Raw genomic sequence first — 25626 nt, forward strand, 5'->3', positions numbered from 1 at the left:
GAGTTTCACCCATGGCTAGTGTGGGGTGACCCACACTTTGGGGGCAGGTGGAGGTGCCTCCTGAGAGCTGGTTTTCAGAGGGGTGTGATCAGCCCCCCCTGTGTTTCTGGCTCCTTCCAACGGCTTGAATCTGGCACCTAAAAACTGAGGAATGTGCATTTGGAAGAGGGAATTTCTGTCTCTGTTCTCTTTAGTGTGCCCCAGCAGCTTAATGGACAAAGCAATGGCTTCTTAAACCAGGGATTGTGGATTCAAGTCCCACCTGGGTTGACAGTTGTGATGTTTCCTGGTAGGTGTAGAGTCTCTTTGGCTTCCTCTTTGCCATGTTATCTGTGAGATGTTTCAACACTGGGCAAGTGTCCCCTGTAACTGCCATTTCCCCCAGACAGGACCCCTCAGGAGCAGACAGTGACACTGGTGTTAGGCGCAGACAGGAGGAGAGTGTTTGCTAAAAGCTGAGCTGTGCACAGTGAGGTCACTTGCAGAGATGCAGGCGCTGGCTTCTCTGTATGCGCCTTGGCACCTGTTACCCATCAGTACCCGCCACTTCTCACCCCCCTGCCAGCACCCAGACAGAAGGCCAGTGCACATGGAGCCAGCTACCGTAGCGAGGGAGGCGGCTGCAGCACAATTCCAGGCCTGGGGCACGTTGAACAACTGTTTGAAATATTTTTAAAACAAAAAATATGAAAAACTTTAGGCTCCATCTACACTGCAGGCTTCTTGACCAAGAACGGTTTTGGGCAAGAGTTCTTGTGCAAGAGCACATCCACACGGCTGTGTGCTTTAGCCCTAAAAGCAAGGCAGGATAGCTCAGTTATTAGAATGTTAGTTTGCTAAGCCCAGGGTTATGAATTCAATCCTTGAGATAACCATTTAGGTATCTGGGGCATATCTGTCAAGGATGGTTCTTGGAGCTTCCATTAGTGCAAGGACAGAACTACCTGACCTCTCAAGGCTCCTTCCAGCTCTATGAGATGGTTTATCTCCTTATAAAGAGAACTGTGGACACTCTCTTGTGTAAGAAAGCTCTAGCCATAGGGGTTTCTGGCGCAAGAAATCCCTCTTGCCTGTGCACACTGCCTTCTTGTGCAAGAGGACTTATTCGTTATGGGGAGAGGAATAACTCTTGTGCAAGAAGCCATCTTTTCTAATGGTTTACTGTATATTTTCTTGTGCAAGAATCCACATGCAGGGTAAACACTCCGCTAGTTTTTGCACAAGAATGGCCATTTTTGTGCAAAAAGCTTGCAGTGTGAAAAACCTCACACCAACAAGCCCACCCCAGGAGGTCCCATTGAGATTTGAACTCACATTGCAGGTTTCAAAGTCCTGAATAGTGATTCCAAAATAGCTTATTTCGAACTAGCACGTCTACACTGCAGGAAAACCTCACAATAGTCTGAGGCAGGCTCCCCAGTGTGGACGAGCTGTCTTGATTTAGAGCCCTGGGAAGAATAACTCAGAATGGCCCCGGGGAGGGGCTAGTTCAAACTAGCAGCAGTGGCGCAGCTACACAGGCCTTATTTTGAAATAGCTAATTTGGAACAGGTGTTATTCTTCATAGAATGAGGTTTGCAGAAGTCGGAATAAGCCGTCTGTTACTTCAGAATTATTTCAAAATAACGGAATTGCTGTGTAGACTCTTGCATTGTTATTGTGGAATAACGGCCATTGTTCCAAAAGAACTTTTGTGTGTGGACAGAACCTGCACAGCCCAAGAAATGTGATTGACAGCTCATCCCCACAATCCTTTTGTCAATTGAAGTGCAGCACTCTGAAGACATGGACCCAAGGTAACCACCTTGGTTGCTTTCTGCTAAGGCCATGTTGGAGGGAAAAGAATGGCTCCTTCAAACTGGAGTTGAACCAGCGACCTAAGGATCACTGGCCAAACACACACTACAGTCCTCTGCTCTGCCAGCTGAGCTATTGAAGGGTGCATGAACAATGCTAATTTATCCAGGTTGTTCCTTTTGCAAGTCTCAGGGCAACTTCTCCCCCAAGTAGATGACGTTGGTGAGGGGCAGAGGAGCACAGGGGCTGTCACAGGTACTTCACATACAGACAGACCCCCTGAGTGAAACCTGAGCTAGATCCACCCATGTCTCAGCAAAAGGAAGAAAGTTGGGTTCTTCTCATGTGTCTTCTTTGTTCCAGAGTCTCTAGGGGTGTGGCTCACTGAAACCTTTTGTTCCGGCCATAATGTTTTCCTTTATTTAAAATGAAGTTTGATCAACTAACATGAGACAGTTCAAACGCTGAATCATTTAATGATTTAAATTAAACTTTTCTCCCCAGCTGCAGCCCTAGCAAAATGGCTGGGGTGTGATTATGTCATTAGTGGCAGGTGTCCATTAGTAACCAAGAGTCCATGGAAAGGTTTGGGGAGGGCAGGGGCTCAGCAAAGGGGTGGGGTCTTGCAGAAGGGACGGGATAGATCCTGGCTTGCCCTGACATTTAAAAGGTGCCCTTGGGGGCATGTGGCCCCCTGAGCAGTCTCTGATGTTCCCTGTGTGAGCCCCAGAACCAGCCCTGAGTGACGGGGGCAGGGAGAGCAGCTCACACATGCCAAGGGGCTGGCCAGGGGCAGGACATGAGCCTGCAAGGCAGCAGTGACATCACAAGGGCCTTGTGCAGCACCTCAGCTCATTGGTTGGGAGGCAGTGACATCACAAGGAACTTTTACAGCACCTCAGCTCATTGGCTGGGAAGCAGTGACCTCACAGAGGGGCCATGGCAACGGCCAGGTGGAACAGGCTGCAGGAATCTCAGAGACCCCCTGGCCTGGCTGCCTGGAATCTCCTTTGTGAGGTTTCCCCTTGAGGGCAGAAGGGATTGAGGGTCCCAGCTGGGAGTGTCTCTGTGGAGATTTCCCCTTTCCCCAGGCTGCAGTGGGAGGGGCTGGGGCAGGCAGGGTTACAGGAGGGGCTGGCACTGAACTGAAGAGAGATCTGAGAGAAGCAAGAGAAAAGGCAACAAACACCCAATGAGGATGGGATTTGAACCCATGCCTGCAGAGCACAGTGGATTAACAGTCCATCACCTTAACCACTCGGCCACCTCGTCTGAATTTTGGGGGTTTGTTTCAACCTACCCCAAGCCAGCACTACCAGAAACCTTTGTGCCACTTGCTGGCTGGCTGGGGACACCCAGGGCTGGAAGGTTTTGGCTTTTCACAATGTCCCCTGGGCTGTTGTACAAAGCTCAGTGCTGGTAAGAAACCCAAACAACCCCTGGCTACATCTACCCTGCAGACTTCTTGCTCAAGAACTGTGTTGTGCAAGAGTTCTTGTGCAAAACGTCTTGTGCAAGAGCACATCCAAACTCCCATGTGCTTTTTGGCAAGAATGTCCGTGGCAGTGTTCACGCTCTCTTGTGCAAGAAAGCTCTGATGGCCATTTTAGCCATAGGGGTTTCTTGCACACAAAAAAACTGTTGCCCGTTCATACTACCTTCTTGTGCAAGAACTCTTGCACAAGAGGGTTTATTCCTCATGGGGAGAGGAATAACTCTTGCCCAAGAAGCCCTCTTTTCCTACGTTTTGCCGTAAATTTAGTTGCTCAAGAACGCGTGCGCAGTGTAGATGCTTCTCAAGTTTTTGTGCAAGAACGGCCATTCTTGAGCAAGGAGCCTGCAGTGTAGACGTAGCCCCTGGGTGCCCAGAGACAGGCTGTCTAGTCACAGTCTGGCTCAGCGCGTGCTCTGCAATGGGAAGATGTCCACGGAGCAGGCAGATGGCAGCGGCACACGGCTCTGGTGGGCCCAGCATCCAGAGGAGCGTTTCCGATATGAGTGTTTACTGACAGTGTCCGTCTGTCGTCTGATTTCTCAGTGAGCTTCCCTCACATCCCCCTGCCGCAATTCCTTGACCTTGGCTCTGACTTGCTCTAGGATGTGGGGGTAGGAGGGAGGTGGCCTTTCTTTGTAAGACCATTGGCCATTCGGCCATAAATGTCCACATTCCTCCGCATGGACTGCAGGGCCTGCAGAGACTCCTCCTGGGACCACAGCTCCAAGAGGGTCTTTATCTGTGGCCCAGACAATGACAGTGCCTGGCGTTTGCTGCCCCTTGCTTGATTTGATTCCCAGCCAATTGAAGATGGGAAGGGAACAGGCAGCCTCCTGGGGGAGATCTTATTTAACCCTGAACAACAGGCACAAGTGGGTCCCACAGCCAAGGGCTCCCTCTCACTGCTTTTCATGGGGAGCAGCTCAAACACCCTGTAGTGTGTAGTCTCAGATTGCCCCTGTCCCACTTGGCTGTTGTCATGGACCCTCTGTGAGGTCACTGCCTCCTAACCAATGAGCTGAGGTGCTGCACAAGGCGCTTATGATGTCACTGCTGCCTTGCAGGGCTCATGTCTTGCTCCTGGCCAACCCTTTGGCCTGTTTGAGCTGCTCCCCCTGTATCACCCCCACTCGCTCAGGGTATGTCTGCACTGCAGAAGTAAACAGGGTCTCAACCACTGCTTCCAATACAGCCAGCTGAAAGGGGAGAGCAGTCCTAGGTGTGGGGACACTCCTTCAGTTGTTTAGCCCTGCAAGATACTCAACTGTTGATATGGAAATACAGCTCATGCTGGGCTGGGAAAGGAATCCGGGCTGTGGCTATGTAAATCCAGTTCAGCCAGTGCTATGGGCTTGATGGAGGATCGGTTGTGAGAATGGAATGTGGAGTATTGTAACTAATTTGGCTGTGGTGGGGTCACAAACCATTTTATCTCTAACTGTAGGAATTGTAAAATATGACACCAATGCTTGCAGGAGAGACACTGTCATTGAAAAAAGTCTGGGATGGACGAGCCTTACCCTTCCAGACTCAAGTGGAGTGGACTCTGGGTGTGGGGGGAAGGAGCGTGAACCAGCAGGCCACATGTCCTCCAGCCATGAGCTATGAGACGGGTTCATTCTGTCTCTCCCTCCCCCACTGCCCATGCTAAGGATAGACCTAAAACAGACTCCTTAAGGAATCTCTTTGTTATTTTGAAATATTATTCCAGTGGGGGCTGGAATCTTTTGTCCAGCCTAGGTGGGGGGCCAAGAGCTGAAATCACCAAGGAAACTGACAAAGAGCAGAAATCACTGGGTTTATCCCAGAGCCAGACTGATCCAGATCGTAGAAGCAGCAGCTGGCAGGAGCAAGCAGCCAGCAGGGTAAACGGTAGGGGCAAGAGCAGGTAGTTGGTGGGTGGCCAGTAGGAACAGTGGTAGGTGGCCAGCAGGGTAGCTGGTGGGAGTAGCTGGTGGCAAGCCAGTAGGAGCAGTGGTGGGTGGCCAACCGAGTGGGTGAGATGCCTCCTATGCCCACTCCCTCCAAGAGTGGGAGGTGAACTCTGAAAATCACGCCTGAGCTCTTATCTGCCCTGAGCAAGGGCAGCAACTGGGAGTGGGGTACAGAGAAAGTTTGAGCATGTGAATGGGACACGTACATTGCTGGACTTACATTGCTGGCAAAGGACATTGCTCAAGCCACTTGAGCTGAGACTTATTTATGGGTTGGTTCTGAACCCTGCTTGTGGTATTTTCCCAGGCGAATGCCACGTTACTTCTCACCCTCTTTCATTAAAAGTTTCTTTTCTACATTCAGACTCTGTGCTGGCGAGTGGGGAAGCATCGCCTCCCCGAGGTACTTGGGGGGGGTGGATTTCCCAGGCTGCTGAGTGGGGGCTCAAGCCAGTTTTGTGTTAGATGAATGAAGAGAAACCCCTAGACATTGAACCCAGCTCTGGCTGCTGCCAGCACTACCTGGCAGAAGAGTTACACTAGCAGGGGGAATGACCAAAGCACAGGCCTCGCTATGAGCAGGCTTAGAACTTTTTCAGGGAAACCCTATTGGATTTCTAGTCCAACACCTTGACCACTCGGCCATCACAGATGTGAAGACAGCAAAGCCCCTGGGCCAGGGGAACTGGCAGATAATCCCAATGCCCAGGCCTGATGTCACCTGCCACACAAAATTCACACAGCAAACTGGGCTCTTAGAACAGGCGAAGTTTGGGGGCTCGTTGCTGGGCCATGGGGTGAAGCATCAAACCAGCCCCCTGCTGTGGGGCCTGTGAGTGTTGCTGAATGTGTGCCCCTGGAAACGGTAAACAAAAGGTCTGGGAGCCACACAGAGACCCTGCTGGGCTGAAGTCCCAACGACTCCACTTTGTCTTTGCCTGTGGGCTTGGCTGTCTGCAGCCTGGGAACCTCCTGGCTCCTCAGACCACTGGTCTGGATGGAGCGTTACAGACGTTGAAATAATGTAATTGCTGTGTAGACGCTCCCATTGTTATTGCAGTGTAACGGCCGTTATTGCCAAGGAACGCTGCCGTGTAGATGCAGCCTCAGAGAAATGCTGAGCAAGGGCTCCTGCAATGTCTGGGGAGTCATTGAAATGAGATCACTTCTCTAGATATAAAAAGGAAGCCATGTCAGGAGTGGGATTTGAACCCACATCACCATTTGGAGACCAGAACACCCAACTGAGGGAAAGACATAATTTTGAGTTTGGCACCTTAGACCACTTGGCCATCATGACAAGTGTGTAAAGATATTCACCCGCAGTTTTCTTAAATGTGTGAGTTGCTCGGGGAGGCGGCAGGAGCACCTCTCTTTCCTCATCTAACAGCCGCTCTACAGCACAGCTGGGTATATTCCTACTCACCCTCACCTACCGTTGCGAGGTATTTTACAGGGAGCTGACAGGAAACAGAAGAGGGGAAACCGCTGGCCGACAGAACCGAGGCCTGGGATTGTCCTGTGCCAGGGAGTCTGTGTCAGTGCCCTTGGGGATCCTGAGCAGGGTTGGTACTTGGGGGTGGGGCCGTTCTGAAAGGCTGTAGGCGCCGTTAGACCCTTTTGTCCTTCCCTGTCTCACCCCAGCACTGAGCAACACTCAGTGTCGGTCTGAGCATCCGTCCTGCTCTGGGACGTGTCTCTGTGGCAGGAACCTGCCCAGGCGGCTCTCGCAGTGAGGCCCCTCCCTGGCAGCACCGAGCAGTGAGAGCTGAGTGAAGGGGGAGGCAGGGCCAGGGGGAGAAGGCTCCATGACTTTGTGAGAGGGAGGCTCTGCCCTGGCCAGTGGGGAATCGTTGCCTCTCTGAGGGGCCCAGGCCTGGTGGGTCGTTTCCCCAGGTTACTGAGTAGGGGCTGGAGCCAGTTCTGGGTTGTCTCCTTCAACAACCAAACTGAACCAATGAATCTTGTGCCAACCTGACACTGTGCTGGGCTAGTGCTGTGTGTGCCACAGAGCTTCCTGCAGGGCTGCCCACATGGGAGAGCTGAGGGGCAGTTTGATTCACCCAGTTCTGCCCCTTCTGAAGGGCTTGTGAAAATGGCAGGTGCTGTCTTGGCAGTGAGGGAGAAGTGGAAAAGAGGCCCTGAGTGAACCTCTTGGGTCACAGCTGCTGTAACAATGAGGTAAGATGAATGACTTGGCAGATGTCAAGTGTAAACTGAGGCTGGTTTCCCTGACTGGGAATTGAACCCAGGTCTCAGAAGTGAAAGTGCTGAATCCTAACCACTAGACCATCAGGGACACATGAACACAGGTCTTCCCTTACCTACACTAGCCTTTCACAGGCCACTTTCTGTCCCCTCCAGGACATGGGTCCATTTTCCATTGCCCAGAGGGGACAAGAACAGAAACCAAACAGAACATCAAAGCAGCCAGACTGGGCCATGCCAGTTGCCCAACTAGCCCAGGATCCTGTCTCACAACAGCAGCCAATCTCATTGCCCAGTGGGAATCCTCAGGACAGACATTTGTTAAGTGATCCCTCCTGTCACCCATTCCCAGCTTCTAGAATACACCAGCTAGGGACACCTGCACTGTCCATCCTGGTTAAATGCCATTCATTGTGGCCACCAGGGCTTCCAAAGTTGAGTAGCTCTGCATTAAGGGTTCTTATTAATGTCAAGAACCTCAAGCAATGTAAAGCCAGATTGTGATGGAACTGGAAAGGAAAATATTTCCACTAGAAGGAAATTTTCCAAGGGGGCACTTGGATTTGAACCAAGGACCACTTGATCTGCAGTCAAACACTCTACCATTGAGCTACACCCCCACAAAAATTGTCATCTGGAGCCAATGTTGGGAACTGGACAAGGAACAAGAGACAAGAGGCTTTTGTGTAACTCACATCCCAGGTGCCACCCATGGGCTTGGTCTCCCCACTGAGCAGGCAGGTGGCAGGGGTCTGATGCTGTCACAGCTGCAAGGCAAGTCACCCACCTGGCCCCTGAGCTCCATGTGGGCAGCAGCCAGACCGTGTGAGTGGAACAGAGGGTCATGGGGGGCGGGGATTTGTATATTTTAGGAAGGGTCCTGAGTCCTGGCTCCCAGCCACGCACCTTGGCAGAAAGACCAGCGTCCCCTGCACAAAGTGCATTGTGGGAATAAGAGTTGGGGCAACAGGAAAGGGGCCGGCCCCTCAGCACCAGAGAGCCGGTGGGAGAAGATGGGAGTGAATCCTGCTACCTCTCATGCGCAAAGGCAGCACTTTTCCAATGGAGCTAATTCTGCCCCACCTGCAACCTGCCGCCAGTGCTCCTGCCACTGTCTGGCCCAGGAGGGCTGGTGTCCAGCAGCTCTCTGCCCCAACGTGGCTGGCTTTTGGGGAGAGCAAGTAGGAAGTGGGGGCCGGGGCTGGGGGGGGGGGCTACTGGAGCCACTTAGACCCCTGGCTGGCAAAAAGAAAAATTGGAAATTCCTCCCCTCATTGGGGAATGTGGGCATCAATCCCACTACCTCTCACATGCAAAGCGAGCGCTCTCCCACTTGAGCTAATTCCCCTGCTTTATGCACAATGGCACTTCCCTCCTCCACAGAGATGTCGGCCTTCTAGGTCAGTTAGTCGTGAGAAAGGGGAAGGCTCCAAAAAGGCCTCAAGGGCAGATCTCAAGGAGACTCCCTGCAGCAAAGCCATGGGGGGGGGGGGGGGGGGACTCTGAGATGGCCCCTGCCCTGCAGCCTGGCCCACCTGGCCATTGTCATGGACTCTCTGTGAGGTCATCACCTCCCAGCCTCCATTAGCCAATAAGCTGAGGGGCTGCAAAAGGCCCTTGTGATGTCACTGCCACACCCACCCCTGCCCTCCAGGGCTAATGTCCTGCCCCAGGCAGCCCCTTTGCATGGCTGAGCTGCTCCCAGGGGTGAAAGTGACACATTTCTTACAGGGCCTGTTCTATTGGGCACCACCCCTTGGGCTGGGCAGGAGGGAGGGGGAGGCTCAAGGCAGGAAGTGGGGGGAGGGGTTGTGATAGGACAGTACCTGTAAGAAATTAAAATGTGGGAGGCTCAAGGCAGGGATTTGGGGAGTGTGTGAGAGTGGGGGGGGGGCTCAGGGCAGGGGTGAGGATGTGGAGGGTAGAGAAGTCAGGGCACAGGATCTGGGATATGGGGGAGGCTTGGGGCTGGGACTGTGTGTGTGTGTCGAGGGGATCCCTCTGCTCTGTGCTCCCTGAGGCCATTTAACACACAGGGACTGACCTGGGCGCAGGCCAATGAGGGGGGTTTCAGTGAAGCTACATGTAAATGGATCCCTCTAGCAATCCCTGCCAGCCACACGCACAGGGGGAGGGACTTTAGCCAAGGAAGCAGAAGCAGCCAATCTGAGGGAGGTTTAGAAGCAAAGATGGGCTGCTGCGAGGATGGATGAGGGGATGTCACAGGGCACGAGCATGATAAGGGGAGCAGAGAGGGCCCTGCTGCACTGAGAGACATGGCAAAGCCTGGGATTGAGCCAGGGACCTTTAAATGTTTCATCTAAGGCTCCGCACACTGAGCTACAAACAACCCCGTCTGGCTCATTATTAACTGTCCGGGATGTTTGGCAGCCGTGTCACAGCCTGAGTGTTGCTCAGCACTAGTAGGAGACAGGGAGGGACAAAATGGTCCTTTCAGAACAACCCCCAGCCCTAACCCCAAGGACCAGCCCTTTCCTCCACCCTTACTGGGGTCTGCTGGATGCCAGCCCACCCCAGTGTCAGCCTAAGGATTGACTGGTCTGTAAAAGCTTCATCCTGGAAATTAGGAAGCAGCTAAAGTGACTCTGGTGGGACTTGAACCCACAACCTTTGAATGTCTTGCTGGACTCACATTAACCACTACAGCTTAGAAGTCCAACATGCTTTCCATTACACCCCAGAGCCTCATGGGCTGGTGAGTTGGATATCTCCACTCTCTGCTTTGCAACATGGCAATTGCTGGGGGGGGTGTCTCTTTTGGGAGAGGAGGTAGGAAGAGGGAGGGGGCCACTGAAATTAAAGGAGAGAGCTGTAATGTGGGCATCGATCCCACTGCCTCTCGCATGCTAAGCGAGCGCTCTACCACTTGAGCTAATTCCCCTGCCTGCAAAAGGTGTTACTGCCTCACCCACCTTGTTCCAGAGCCCACAACATCCCTGCGAGTGCTACTTGTGAGACTCACACCTGTGGGTCGGCTAGCTCAGAGGTTTAGGACGTGGTGCTCATATCACACTGACGCGTCTTAAGAGCAAGCCCCTTATTTCAAGCTATAACAGGCTCGCTATTCCGACGTCCCTGCATGGGGATTTATTTCGAAGTGCTGTGTAGCCAGCCCCAAATTACAAAATAAGCTATTTCAAAATACAGGCAGTCCCCGAGTTACGCGGATCCAACTTATGTCGGATCCGCAGTTACGAACGGGGCCCTTCCTCTCCCTGGTCTCCAGCAGACCAGGGAGAGGAAGCAAAGCGGCGGAACACGCGGCCAGCTGACAGCCCAGCAGATGCAGAGCAGATGCGTCTGGGCTGTCTGCTGGCCGTGTGTTCCGCGGCTTTGCTCTGCTCTGCTCTGCTCTGCTCCCCCTCCCCCCGGTCTGCAGACCAGGGGGATGGGGAGCCGAGCAGAGCAAAGCCGCGGAGCCCGAGGGCAGCAGGATAGCCACGGCGCGTCTGGGCTGTCCCGCTGCCCCCGTGCTCTGCGGCTTTGCTCCGGATGCCTGTGGTACAGCAGCTGGGGCGCTGCCGGTTGGTCCCGTAGCGCCGCTCTGGGCGCCACTGGACCAACCCAGCAGCACCCCAGCTGCTCTGCCCCAGGTGTCCCCAAGTCAGCAGTTGCTGAAAATGACCAGTGGCTGACTACAGGAAGCCCCTGCCCCGGGCTTCCTGGAATCAGCTGCTGATCAGTTTCAGCAGCAGCTGACTTGGGGATGCCTGGGGTTCTTAAGTTGAATCTGTATGTAAGTCAGAACTGGCGTCCAGATTCAGCCACTGTTGAAACTGATCATCATCAGCTGAATCTGGACGCCAGTTCCGACTTACATACAGATTCAACTTAAGAACAAACCTACAGTCCCTATCTTGTACGTAACCCAGGGACTGCCTGTAGGCGCATTGATTATTTTGAACTATGGGATGCACCCCTAGTGAGTTAGAGCTGAACTCTGCCCCCAGCTCCCTGCTCCACCCACCCACCTACCTACTGACTCCCTCGCTGCCATGGGGCTGTTTGCATTGGCCTCTTCTCTCTGTAGCCAGGCTTCAGCCAGGACTGAGACTCAGGCAGGAGAATGTGACCCGGCTCCCTGCACCTGGGCCCTGCATTTCTCATCCCTTCAGACACACTTGCCAGTGGAGGAATAAATCACAGTCACATGAGTGTAGATTATGAAACTTTGTAGCTGTTGTTGCCTTGGAAACTCCCCACAGACCTTCCCCTGGGGTCCCAGGCAGCCGCTCACACTGCACAGCTCACTTCGAGGTGAGGGTGCTGTGTAGACGTGCCCGTCCTGTTGAGGGCCAGCCTCCTGGGGGGAGGCTCTGGCCACTTCATTTCCTCGTGTCTCTCAGGGTGTGTTTACACTGCAGGGCTACGTCTACACTGCAGGCTTTTTGTGCAAGAGCAACTGCTCTTGTGTAAAATCTTGCAGAGCGTCTACACTGAAGGCACATTTTTGCGCAAGTAAATTTATAGTGCAGCATCAGACAACAGGGCTTCTTGCACAGAAGTTATTGCTCTCCCCACGAGGAATAAGCCCTCTTGTGCAAGAACTCGTCCACCAGGAGGCAGTGTGGACGGGCAACAGGGGTTTCTTGCTCAAGAAAGCCAAATATCTAAAATGCCCGTCAGACTTTCCTGCGCAGGAGAGCGTCCACACTGCCATGGCTGCTTTTACAGAAAAGCACTTCTCTTGTGCAACAGCACATGGCAGTGTGGACACACTGTTGGGCAAGACATTTTGCACAAAACAGGGTAGATGTAGCCAGGGGTGTTTGGGTTTGTTACGATCACTGAGCTTTGTACAACAGCCCAGGTAACATTGTGAAAAGCCAAAACCTTCCCGCCCTGGGTGTCCTTGGCCAGTCAGCAAGTGGCAGAAAGGTTCCCTGAAGTGCTGACTTCAGGTGATTTGAAGCAAATTGTAACAGCTCAGATGAGGTGGTCGAGTGGTTAAGGCGATGGACTGCTAATCCATTGTGCTCTGCACGCATGGGTTCAAATCTCATCCTCATTGGGTGTTTGCAGCCCATCCTCTTGCCTCTCTCAGAGGTTCAGTGCCAGCCTCTCCTGCAACCCTGCCTGCCCCACAGGGGAAATCTCCACAGAGACACTCCCAGCTGGGACCCTCAATCCCTTCTGCCCTCAAGGGGAAACCTCACAAAGGAGGCTCCAGGCAGCCAGGCCATGGGGGGTCTCTGAGATGTCCCACCTGGCTGTTGCCATGGTCCCTCTCTGAGGTCACTGCCTCCCAGCCAATGAGCTGAGGTGCTGCAAAAGGTTCTTGTGATGTCACTGCTGCCTTGCAGGCTCATGTCCTGCCCCTGGCCAGCCCCTTGGCATGTGTGAGCTGCTCCCCCTCTGCCCCCGTCACTCAGGGCTGGTTCTGGGGCTCAAGCAGGGAACATCAGAGGCTGCTCAGGGGGCCACATTGCTAGGCCAGGGGCCCTCCTGTGGGGCTGTGAGTGTTGCTGTCTCTGCTGTACAGACAGGGCCATAGAGCCTCAGGAGACACTTTCCTGGGTGGGAGACACTTTCCTGGTTTCGGGAGGTAGATGAGATTTCAAGTCCCATGACTAGGAGCCAGCTACAGATACCCATGGAAAGCTGATTTTCAGAGGGGTGTGATCAGCCCTTCCTGTGTATCTGGCTTCTTCAAAGGGGCTAAATAAGGAGCTAAAAGTTGAAGAAGGGACAGTTAGAAGGTGAATTTCTGTCTCTGGCACTGTCCCACCTGACAAAGAATTTACATTCCTCTGCTTTCTGAGACAGTTGGCAAGGATGCTCCACAGTGGCTGTCTCTCTCTCCCTCTCTACACAAGCTGTTCAGACCCCTCACTAGCAAATGCTGGTGTTAGGAGCAGCTCTGAGTGCTAAAACCCCAGGGCTACGTCTACACTGGCACCTTTTTCCGGAATGCTTACATTGGCAGGCTGCTTTTCCGGAAAAGCCCTGTGGCCAATGTAGACGCGCTTTTCCAGAAAAGAGCCCCGAGCGTCATTTTCGTGATCGGGGCTTTTTTCCGGAAAAGATTATTGGGCTGTCTACACTGGCCCTTTTCCGGAACAGTGTTCCGGAATAAGGACTTATGCCCGAGCAGGAGCAGAATAGTTTTTCCGGAATAGCAGCTGATTTTGTACAGTAGATCGTTGTTGCTTTTCCGGAAAAGAAAGTGGCCAGTATAGACAGCTCGCAGCTTATTCTGGAAAAGCGGCTGCTTTTCCGGAATAAGTGGCACAGTGTAGACACAACCCAGGTGTACAAAGTCAGAATAAAGGGAAGCATTTTGCTCTAGAAGTGACAGCTGGAGGGAGGTGGCTGCAGCAGAGCAGGGTCTGTCTGGAGACAAAGCGGAGCCTGAAGATGAGAAGGCCCATGAGAGGCAGAGACTCCAGAGCGGGGGAGGGGGGCTAGTTATTTGGTCTGGCAAACTGGCATAGCCCAGTCTGGCTGCTTTGATGTTCTGTTTGGCTTTTCTTGTCCCCTCTGGGCAAGGGAGAATGGACCCCCCGCATCCTGAAGTGGACATTAAATGGCCTGTGAAAGGCTAGTGTAGGTGAGCAAGGAGCTATGCTTTATGTGTCTCTGATGGTCTAGTGGTTAGGATCCAGCACTTTCACTGCTGTGGCCTGGCTTTGACTCCCAGTCAGGGAAGCCACTGGCAACTTTCACCAGACAACTCCTTAGTCAATTTTCTTGCCACATGTTACAGCAGCAGCTGTGACCCAAGAGGTTAACTCAGGGCCCCTTTCCCACCTCTCCCTCACTGCTAAAAAAAGGGTCTAATGGCACCAGCAGCCTTTCAGAACATCCCCCAGCCCTTCCCTCCCCCTTGGCTGGGCACTGTCTGGACTCAGGCCTCCCCAGTGCCAGCCTAAGGGCTCTGGAGAGCACAGGGCAGCTCCAGGGGCAGAGTCCTTTTTTCTGCAGTAGTTCAAACCCAGCCCCTTGGTTCCAACTAACTAATATTACTCCTCATTTTTTGCCCTCTGTGTCTCCCCCCCCCCCAACACACCCCCTTTTCCACTCCCCCTCCCCCCCCCCCAACACACCCCCTTTTCCACTCCCCCTCCCCTCCCCGCTGGTAACACAATCAGGACTTTCCCCTTTTCTCTGGTTTTTATGTGGGGAATGTAGAACTGGGGAGGGGCTGGGGAAAGACCCTGGGAGGGGGAGGAGGCTGGGAGGAAGGGCTAAGGCTGGCACCTTCCTCCGATGGTCCCACTGCCTCGTGTCAGGGGCCTCAGCAGCGCTGGGGGGTGGCTCCAGGGGGAGAAGCTGGTTCAGGGGAACTTGAGCTGCTGGGCCACTGAAGCAGGCCCCCAGCAGCAGCCTCTGTGCAGGGCACTCATGCTCCAGGCCTCCCGGTCATATTGAGTCTCCCCGTGTGGCTTGGGCTCCAGAGCCTGCCCCCCAGCTGGTGCCTTGAGGTAGCCACTGCAGCAGCAGGATTTTGGGAATCAGATCCCCTGCTTTTGGGGACAGGAAGCCAGGCCCAGGCCCTTTTAGCCACTGGAGCTGTACAGGCTGGAGCCTCCCCCTACCAGATCTCTGCCCTGCTTCCTGCAAAGCTCACATTTTTGCTTTCCTGTCCATAGCAGGCAGCTAAGGGAAGGGAAGTCACCAAACCGAACACCCCTGTGGCCAGCATGGGGCTTGAACCCATGACCTTGGCATTATTAGCACGACATGCTAACCAACTGAGCTAGCCGGCCTACAAAAGTGCAGTTCTCCATTGGCCCTTTCAAGAAAGGCACGTCCCGCAGCTGAAGGGACGTCTCTGCAGCTGCCAATGGCTCTTCTCTGACAGGGCCACTAGCGACTCGCTGTGACGTGGGCTGGCTAGTCCAGCTGGTTTGAGGGTTGGTCAAGGTGGCTGGCGGCCGGCAGACCCAGGGCAAAGAGAAGCCGGAATCTCTTGCTGCCAGCACCTTGCCTCCCAGCTTCTTCCCTGTCAGCAGCAGCTGCAGCCCCTTTCGGCCCCTGGGTCAGCCCGGAAAGGGAGGCAGGAAAGGGGCCTCAGTTTACAGGTTTCCGAGTCCTGAGCGCTGCCCATGACACCAACCACCCCTCAATCAACTGGGCCAAACTGGTGCCCAGTTCATGCCCACTGGGACCTGCTTTACTTGGTTTCTTTCCACCCAGAGCCCCCTTCTTCTCCTGGGCTGCGAGGAGCATCACTGGGATACTTTCATATCCCAGCACAGGGCCATCTCTCCAGTGACAGGAGACAGGGCTGGGCTTCTGACCTGCTCCACCGACACCTCCCGTCAGTCTGCTCCATCACTCAGGGCATGCCAGGGAGCTGAGTGATTGTGCCATTGAGTGGCATTCTCAGCCAGCCAATCAGCTTTGTGAGGAGGTTCATGGAGGCAGGGCAAAGAGATCCCTTGTTAGGCCAGCAAGGAAGCAGCCAAGGCCCCACCCCCAGGGAGCCAGCTGGAGACCATGTGGAGGGAGCCGCTGCCTCTCCCCTGTGTAGCAGGCACTTTCCCAGGGGGCAACTCTGCTCCCTGGGGCCTGTCTCTACCGCTTCTGTCACTGCCAGGCAATGGGAGGCTGAGTCCCAGCAGCTTGCTGCCCCTGTGTGGCTGGCCTTTGGGGAGACAAAGTAGGAAGAGGGAGGGGCCACTGGAGACACTTAGCCCCCTGGCTGGCTCTACCTGTGAGAAAAAAAATGGGGCTTTATCCCACTAATGGAGAACACAGGTATTGATCCCACTGCCTCTCATATGCGAAGCGAGAACTCTACTACTTAAGCTAATTCCACTGCTGTATGACTAACTAGCCCTCTTGGAGGCTCTTCCCTTCTCCACAGGGACATCAGTCAGCTAGTCGAGGGAAAGGCAAATGCTCCAGTGAGGCTCCTCCTCACACTCGTGCTTGTGACCCTCATTCTCTCTCTGGCCTCAAGGGCAGATCTCCAGAAGGAGACTCCCTGCAGCAAAGCCATGGGGGGCTCTGAGACTCCCTGCAGCAAAGTCTCTGAGGTTTCCTCTGCAGCCTGTCCCACCTGGCCATTGTCATGGACTCTCTGTGAGGTCATCACCTCCCAACCTCCTTTAGCCAATAAGCTGAGGGGCTGCAAAAGGCCCTTGTGATGTCACTGCCACACCCACCCCTGCCCTCCAGGGCTAATGTCCTGCCCCAGGCAGCCCCTTTGCATGGCTGAGCTGCTCCCAGGGGTGAAAGTGACACATTTCTTACAGGGACTGTTCTATTGGGCACCACCCCTTGGGTGGGAGGAGGCTCAAGGCAGGAAGCTGGGGGAGGGGTTGTGATAGGACAGTACCTGTAAGAAATTACAGTGAGGAGTGGAGTTTGGGATGCTCAAGGTAGGGATTTGGGGGGCATGTCAGTGGGGTGTGGGGCTCAGGGCAGGAGTGAGGACGTGGGAGGATATGGGAGTCAGGGCACGGGATTAGGGATGTGGGTGGTCTTGGGGCTGGGAGCGTGTGTGTGTGTGTGTTGAGGGGATCACTGGGACTAGAAACCCAGCTCCCTCTGCTCTGGGCTCCCTGAGGCCCTTTAACACACAAGGGCTTTCTCTGCAGTGCACTGAGGAGAGGAACCCCTGAGCCAGTGATGCCGCTTTGCCCAGGTTGGCAGGGACAGGAAGCAGGCCGGGTGCCCAGTAACCCCAGACAGATGTGCACATCTGCATGAGAGCAGCAGCTGTTATGGGACTCTAGAAATCTCCCCCTAGATCTAATTCCCCACGTGCCAGGTACCAGTCAAAGCCAGGGCTCCGGGGTCTCTCTGTGGGGGGCAGATACGTGTCTATTTGAGGCAGGTTCCTCACTCCCATGTCCCAGACACGTACTGTGGCACAAAGACCAATGGTCCCTGCACAAAGTGTGTCCCAGGGATAAGCATTAGCCCGGGAACAAGCATCGCCCTGCAGAAGAGACACCCCTGGTATGGAGCCAACAAGCCCAGGAACCGCCCAGCTCAGGATCCCCAGGCACTGACACAGACTCCCTGGCACAGGAGAATCCCAAGTCTCAGTTCTGCTGGCCAGCGGTTTCCCCTCTTCCACTTCTTGTCAGCTCCCTGCAAAACACCTCACAAGGGTGAGTGTGGATAAACCCAGCTGTGCTGTAGAGCGGCTGTTAGGTGGGGAAAGAGAGGTGCTCCCACTGCCTCCCCGAGCAACTCACACATGTAAGAAAACTGCAGTTGAGGAATTTGCCTGGGTGTCAGGATGGCTGAGTGGTCTAAGGTGCCAGATACAAGGATCTGTTTTTCCATTAGCTGGGTGTTCTCGTCTCCAAATGGAGGTGGAGGTTCAAATCCCACTCCTGACACATCCTCTGTTTTACATTTAGAGAGGTGACCTCATTTCCCTATTTCCTCTGATGTTGTAGCAGCCCTTGCTCAGCATTTCTCTGAGGCTGCATCTACACAGCAGTGTTATTTGGGCATAACGGCCATTACTCTGCAATAACAATGGGAGCGTCTGCACAGCAATTCCATTATTCCGACTTCTGTAACGCTCCATCCAGACCAGCGGTCTGAGGAGCCAGGAGGTTTCCAGGCTGCAGACAGACAAGCCCACAGGCACAAACAAAAAAGTGCCAGAGCCACTTCCTGCTCAGCCCAGCGGAGTCTCTGTGTGGCCCCCAGACCTTTTGTTTGCCATTGCCCAGACACAGGGGCCCAGATTCAGCAACACTCACAGGCTCCACAGGAGGGGCCTAGTTTGATGCTTCACCCCACGGCCCAGCAATGAGACCCCAAACTCCCCCTGTGCTCTGGGAGCCAGGTTTGCTGTGTGAATTCTGTGGGTCAGACGACATCAGGCCTGGGCACTGGGATTAGTTACCAGTTTCTCTGGCCCTGGGAGTCCTGCTTTTTTTTTTCACAGGAGTGATTAAGATGTTGGACTAACAATCCAATAGGGTTTCCCTGCGCAGGTTCAAATCCTGCTCACAGCAACTGTGTTTTGATCTCTCCCCTGGCTAGTGTAACCCTTCTGCCAAATAGTGCCGGCAGCAGCCAGGGCTGGGTTCAATATCCAGGGGTTCCTTTTTGTCCATCTCACACAAAACTGGCTCAAGCTCCCACGCAGCAGCCAGGGAAATCCACCCCCCCCCCCCTCCGGGCACCTCTGGGAGTTGATGCTTCCCCACTTGCCATCACAGAGTCTGAATGTAGAAAAGAAACTTTTAATAAAAGAAGACAAGAAATAACGTGGCATTAGCCTGGGAAAATACCACAAGCAGGGTTCAGAGCCTACCCACAAGTAAGTCCTCGCTCAAGTGGATTGAGCAATGTCATTTGCCAGCCATGTAAGTCCAGCCATGTAAGTGTCCCATTCACATGCCCAAACTTTCTCCATGCCCCACTCACAGTTGCTACCCTTGCTCAGGGCAGATAAAAGCTTAGAAGTGATTTTCAGAGCTCATCTCCCACTCCTGGGGGGGCGGGGCATGGGAGGCCTCTCACTCACTCTGCTGGCCACTCACCGCTGCTCCTACTGGCTGCTTGCTGGCCACTCCCACTAGCCACCCTGCTGGCCACCTGCCGCTGTTCCTACTGGCCATCCACCAGCTACCTGTTGTTATCCCTACTGGCTGCCCTGCTGTCTGCTTGCTCCTGCCAGCTGCTGCTTCTAGGATGGGGATGGGTCTGGCTCTGGGCCAAACCCAGTGATTTATGCTCTTTGTCAGTTTCCTTGGTGATTTCAGCTCTTGCCCCCCCCCCCCCCCCAGGCTGGCCAAAAGATTCCAGCCCCCACTGAAATAATATTTCGAAATAACAAAGAGACTCCTTATGGAGTCTGTTTTAGGTATATTCTTAGAATGGGCAGTGGGGGAGGGAGAGCTAAGATGAACCAGTCTTATAGCTCAAGCCTGGAAGATATGTGGCCTGCTGGTTCAAGCTCCTTCCCCCCACCCTCTGAGTCCATGCCACTTGAGTCTGGAAGGGGAAGTTTCGCCCATCCCAGATTTTTTTTCAATGACAGTGTCTCTCCTGCAAGCACTGGTGCCATATTTTACAGTTCCTACAGTTAGATATAAAATGGTTTGTGACTCCACAACAGCCAAATTAGTTACAATACTCAACATTCCATTCTCACAACCAATCCTCCATCAGGCCTACAGCACTGGTTGAACTGGATTTACATAGCCACAGCCCGGATTCCTTTCCCAGCCCAGCATGAACTGTATTTCCATATCAACAATTTATTATCTTGCAGGACTACACAACTGAAGGGCTGTGTCTAGACTGCATCCCTTTTCCGTAAAAGGGATTCAAATTAGACACATCGCAATTGCAAATGAAGCAGGGATTTAAATCCCCCCAGCTTCATTTGCATAAACATGGCTGCTGCTTTTTTCCGGCTCAGAGCTTTGCCGGAAAAATGCACCAGTCTAGACGCGGATCTTTCGGAAAATAAAGTCTTTTCTGAAAGATCCCTTATGCCTCTGGAATAAGGGATCTTTTGGAAAAGGCTTTATTTTCTGAAAGAGCCGTGTCTAGACTGTTGCTTTTTTCTGGCAAATCTCTGAGCCGGAAAAAAGTGGCAGCCATGTTTATGCAAATAAAATGGGGAGGATTTAAATCCTCACTTCATTTGCAACTGCGAAGTGTCTAATTTGCATCCCTTTTATGGAAAATGGATGCAGTCTAGACACAGCCAAGGTGTACCCACACCTAGGACTGCTCTCCCCTTTCAGCTGGCTGTATTGGAAGCAGTGGTTGAGACCCTGTTTACTTCTGCAGTGTAGACACCATAAGTGAGTGGCGGTGATACAGGGGGAGCAGCTCAAACAGGCCAAAAGGTTTGACAGTAGCAGACATGAGCCTTGCAAGGCAGCAGTGACATCACAAGGGCCTTTTGCAGCACTTCATGTTATTGGTTGGGAGGCAGTGACCTCACAGAGGGTCCATGACAACAGCCAGGTGGGACAGGGGCAATCAGAGACTACACACTACACGGTGTTTGAGCTGCTCCCCACAGTGAGAAAAGCGGTGAGAGTCAGAGCCAGGGTCAAGGAATTATGGCAGGGGTATGCAAGGGAAGCCCCCATTACTGTGCAAACTCTCAGGATGAAAAGTGGTGAGAGGCAGCTTACAGCTGCAGGACCCATTTGTACCTATTTTTTCAGGGTTAAAGTAAAATGTCAGTAAGGAGATTTGACACGCCCTCTTTACATTGCATGGGCTGGGAATCAAACCCAGGTCAACTGCTTGGAAAGCAGCTATGCTCACCACTATACCACCAATGCCTGTGACAAAATTAGTGAGGGAAATCCCTATCTGCCGTGATACGAGCTGGAGGTCATGGGTGCCTGTGTGGTTTGGGTAAAGCATAACTTCTTGGCCAATTGGCTAAAATCAGGAGTGGCGATGCTGGAGTAGTGGCTGCCCTGCACTCTCCATGGTGTGAGGAGCTGGGCGAGAGAGGAGTCCCAGAGGTTGTTGGGTGGAAGAGTGCAGTTTATTGGCCTTTGGGCTAAGCTCAAGAGCAGCAAAGGGAGAGGTGGGGAAGTGGCTTCTGGATACTCTGTGTGGCCTGGGGATCCAGACCAAGAGCTGTTCTCGTGTTTGTTGCTGTAAAATGTTGTTTCTGGGTCGTTTGGCTAAGATGAAGCACTTCTGCCTTCCAGAGAGCCATGTCACAGGCACAAGCCCCCAGAGACCCCTTCAGGGACACATCACAGGACCAAGCAAGGGGCAGCAAACGCCAGGCACTGTCAGTGTCTGGGCCAAGGATAAAGTCCCTGTTGGAGCTGCAGTCCTAGGAGGAGTCTCTGCAGGCCCTGCAGTCCAGGCAGAGGAATGCGGACATTTATGGCTGAATGGCTGATGGCCTTGTAAAGAAAGGCCACCTCCCACCCTGCATCCTAGACCAAGTCAGAGCCAAGGTTAAGGAATTGCGGGAGGGGTATGTGAGGGTCTGTGAGGGCAGGTCCCACTCTGGGGAAGCACCACAGCACTGTGCATACTGTGAGGAACTGGACCGAATCCTAGAGTGTGAGGAGCCCCTGTCTCCAGGGACAGTTGTGGAGTTTGGGATGGAGACACCTGGGCAGCAGCGGCTGCAGCTTCATAGAATCATAGAATAATAGGACTGGAAGGGACCTCGAGAGGTCATTGAGTCCAGCGCCCCGCCCTCAAGGCAGGACCAAGCTCCGTCTACACCAGGGGTCTCCAAACTTTTCAGCCCGAGGGCCGCATTAACTATCAAACAGCAGTTCGGGGGCTGACTACACACTTGAGGTCCAAATAAAAAACAATCAAAACATGGATGTTGTTTTTAATTATTTATTTAATATTATTTTATTCAGTTATTATTTAATAACACATTGATACACTACACATGAACACCTGTATTAGTGTGAATGGTGAAATTGTTTCCTGGATGCCAAAATAGCAGACATTTCTGGCTTAAGATTTGTTGTCCCTAACATCAACAGTGACCTGAGATTATCATCGGACAAGTTTGTTCTCAAATTGTTCTTCACGTATTTCATTCTTGAAAATGTTTGTTCACACAGGTATGTTGTTCCAAAGATTGAAAGGTACCTTGATGCAAAAAGGTCTCCACGGGCCGGATGAGAGGGCCTCACGGGCCGCATCCGGCCCGCGGGCCGTAGTTTGGAGACCCCTGGTCTACACCATCCCTGACAGATGTCTATCTAACCTGTTCTTAAATATCTCCAGAGAGGGAGATTCCATCACCTCCCTTGGCAATTTATTCCAATGTTTGACCACCCTGACAGTTAGGAATTTTTTCCTAATGTTCAATCTAAACCTCCCCTGCTGCACTTTAAGCCCATTACTCCTTGTCCTGTCCTCAGTAACCAAGAGGAACAAATTTTCTCCTTCCTCCTTGTGACACCCTTTTAGATATTTGAAAACCGCTATCATGTCCCCCCTTAATCTTCTTTTTTCCAAACTAAACAAGCCCAGTTCACGAAGCCTAGCTTCATAGGTCATGTTCTCTAAACCTTTAATCATTCTTGTCGCTCTTCTCTGCACCCTTTCCAATTTCTCCACATCTTTCTTGAAATGTGGCGCCCAGAACTGGACACACTACTCCAGCTGAGGCCTAACTAGTGCAGAGTAGAGCGGCAGAATGACTTCACGAGTTTTGCTTACAACACACCTGTTGATACAACCTAGAATCATATTTGCTTTTTTTGCAACAGCATCACACTGTTGACTCATATTCAACTTGTGGTCCACTATGACCCCTAGATCCCTTTCCGCCATGCTCCTTCCTAGACAGTCGCTTCCCATCTTCTATGTATGGAACTGATTGTTCCTTCCTAAGTGGAGCACTTTGCATTTCTCTTTATTAAACCTCATCCTGTTTACCTCTGACCATTTCTTTAACTTGCTACGGTCATTTTGAATTATGCCCCTATCCTCCAAAGAAGTTGCAACCCCACCCAGTTTGGTATCATCTGCAAACTTAATAAGCGTACTCTCTATCCCAATATCTACATCATTGATGAAGATATTGAACAGTACGGGTCCCAAAACAGACCCTTGCGGAACTCCACTTGTTATCCCTTTCCAGCAGGATTTAGAACCGTTAACAACAACTCTCTGACTATGGTTATCCAGCCAATTATGCACCCACCTTATCGTGGCCCTATCTAAGTTATATTTGCTTAGTTTATCAATAAGAATATCATGCGAGACCGTATCAAATGCCTTACTAAAGTCTAGGTATATGACATCCACCGCTTCTCCCTTATCCACAAGGCTCGTTATCCTATGAAAGAAAGCTATCAGATTAGTTTGGCATGACTTGTTCTTCACAAACCCATGCTGGCTATTCCCTATCACTTTATTACCTTCCAAGTGTTTGCATATGATTTCCTTAATTACCTGCTCCATTATCTTCCCTGGGACAGACGTTAAACTGACCGGTCTGTAGTTTCCTGGGTTGTTCTTATTCCCCTTTTTATAGATGGGCACAATATTTGCCCTTTTCCAGTCTTCTGGAATCTCCCGTCTGCCATGATTTTTCAAAAATCATAGCTAAAGGCTCAGATACCTCCTCTATCAGCTCCTTGAGTATCCTGGGATGCATTTCATCAGGACCTGGTGACTTGCTGACATCTAACTTTCCTAAGTGATTTTTAACTTGTTTTTTGTGTATCCTATCTTACCCTCTCTCTGCTTGTATTCACTAGGTTAGGCACACCTACAGACTTCTCGGTGAAGACCGAAACAAAGAAGTCATTGAGCATCTCTGCCATTTCCAAGTTCCCTGTTACTGCTTCTCCCTCCTCACTAAGCAGTGGGCCTACCCTGTCCTTGGTCTTCCTCTTGCTTTTAATGTGTTTACATATCTGCATATACATTATGCAAATAGCAAATATGGAAATAAACTGTTGCCAGTCCCTAACAGATCAGTGTTTGCAGATATCTACACTTAAAAAATCACAGAAACAATTCCCCTCAGGCTGCTGGAGGGGGCAGCTCCGCCCACGGGGGGACTGGAGCCTGCAGAGGGAGGGGCGCAGGGAGAGGCACCCACAGAGGCAGGGGGCATTTGGGACACCCTGTTTATAAACTTCAGAAATGTTGGGGCAGAGAAGTTGGTGCCCTCAAGTGCCACCACCAGGCACCTCTGCCCCCCCCTACTCCATCGGGGTGGGGGAGTTGCCGTTGTATCTCCCCCCTCTCTTTGGCTGTGTCTACACTGGCATGAATTTCCGGAACTGCTTAAAACGGAATACTATTCTGTTTTCAGTTTTTCCGGAAAAGGAGCGTCTACATTGGCAGGCTGCTTTTCCGGAAAAGCCCTTTTTCTGGAAAAGCGTCTGTGGCCAATGTAGACGCGCTTTTCCGGAAAAGAGCCCAGATCGCCATTTTTGCGATCGGGGCTTTTTTCCGGGAAAGACTGCTGGGCTGTCTACACTGGCCCTTTTCCGGAACAGTGTTCCGGAATAAGGACTTATGCCTGAGCGGGAGCAGAATAGTTTTTCCGGAATAGCGGCTGATTTTGTACAGTAGAGCATCATTGCTTTTCCGGAAATTCAAGGGCCGGTGTAGACAGCTCGCAGCTTATTCCAGAAAAGCGGCTGATTTTCCAGAATAAGTGGCCCAGTGTAGACACAGCCCTTCTGTACAAGGCCTGCCCCATGTCTCCTCTTCACCGGCCAGGCTGCTCTTGCTCCCCCAGTCTCCTCCCAACCTTTCCTGCCCCCTTTCCCTTCCTGTGACCCCCCAGGTTTCTGTCCATTGCACCCCTGCTCCCAGCTGCCCCATGACTGGCATGATCCCCCCAATATCCCATCTGTGCCTCCTGCCTCCCCTTCCTACCCCACCTCACACATCCTTGTTCCCCTTTACCCATCTTATGTGCTCCCACCCCACTTCAACCCCCTCCCCACCCTCTCTGGGATGGCTCCCCCGCCCCGCACGAGCTGGTAGCAGCTTCCCTGGCCCAAGCAGCCTGAGAGTAGCCTTGGGCCAGATCCTCTCACTGCAGCCCTGGGAGGGGCAGCTCTCTGGGAAGGATAGGAGGGCTTCTCCTACCTGACCCCACAAATGCTGCCCACCTTGGGGTGGGGGCTGGGCTGGGCAGGGACTGTCCAGGCTGGGGGTGTGGCCATGGAAAAGGTTCCCAGGGAGCAGCTTTCTACATCCCACCAGCCCTGCGGGAGATTCCCCCTCCTGCCTGCAGCCCAGGCTCTGGGGACCCAGTGGTGCTGCACCCAATACTGGGGCTCGGGGATCCACCGGGAGCTGGCGCCAGGGGCCCCACAAGCAGAGGGCAGGAAAGGAGCCAGGCTGAGGCTTTGCAGAGAGCAGGCCGGGGACCTGGCAGGAGGAGGCTCCAGCGTTCACAGAGCCTGCGCAGGGCCAGCCTGCTGGGAGGGGAGCAGGAGCATCCAGCACCATTCAGGCCACCGGCAGCTGACACGGGGGAGCTCTGAGACTCCAGGGCAAAGGCCTCCAGCCCCCCAGGCCCTGGGATTAGGTGCCCTGGAACCAGGCCCCCTGGAGTAGCATTGTGGCTGGGGGGGCTCTGACCCACAGGGGGGCTGGCCCCAGAGCCCAGGGCCTGGGAGTCTGGTCAGCAAGTGAGACTCGCCCGTCAGTCCAAGCTGCTTTCTCCCCGGCTGCCGTTCCTGCCTGTCCTGTGCCAGCGCCGCACGCAGGCCAGTGGGGCAGGACGGGGGGTGTCAGTGGGGCCCTGCTCTC

The 25626-nt window shown here is 53.0% G+C and overlaps 5 non-coding genes across 5 annotated transcripts; 1 reads left to right on the forward strand and 4 right to left on the reverse strand.

The window, feature by feature from the left end:
* Nucleotides 1-1849: 1849 nt before the first annotated feature.
* TRNAY-GUA (transfer RNA tyrosine (anticodon GUA)) lies at nt 1850-1939 on the reverse strand. The gene is given in 2 exon segments: nt 1850-1885; nt 1903-1939. It is a non-coding gene; the product is annotated as a tRNA-Tyr (tRNA).
* Nucleotides 1940-7453: 5514 nt separating this feature from the next.
* On the reverse strand, nt 7454-7525 carry TRNAE-UUC (transfer RNA glutamic acid (anticodon UUC)). The gene has a single exon. It is a non-coding gene; the product is annotated as a tRNA-Glu (tRNA).
* Nucleotides 7526-7982: 457 nt separating this feature from the next.
* Nucleotides 7983-8054, reverse strand: TRNAC-GCA (transfer RNA cysteine (anticodon GCA)). Its single transcript has one exon. It is a non-coding gene; the product is annotated as a tRNA-Cys (tRNA).
* Nucleotides 8055-12384: 4330 nt separating this feature from the next.
* On the forward strand, nt 12385-12466 carry TRNAS-GCU (transfer RNA serine (anticodon GCU)). The gene has a single exon. It is a non-coding gene; the product is annotated as a tRNA-Ser (tRNA).
* Nucleotides 12467-20612: 8146 nt separating this feature from the next.
* TRNAG-UCC (transfer RNA glycine (anticodon UCC)) lies at nt 20613-20684 on the reverse strand. The gene has a single exon. It is a non-coding gene; the product is annotated as a tRNA-Gly (tRNA).
* Nucleotides 20685-25626: the final 4942 nt, after the last annotated feature.

Source organism: Pelodiscus sinensis, chromosome 31 (genome assembly GCF_049634645.1).
Source record: "Pelodiscus sinensis isolate JC-2024 chromosome 31, ASM4963464v1, whole genome shotgun sequence".
NCBI classification, from domain to species: domain Eukaryota; kingdom Metazoa; phylum Chordata; order Testudines; family Trionychidae; genus Pelodiscus; species Pelodiscus sinensis.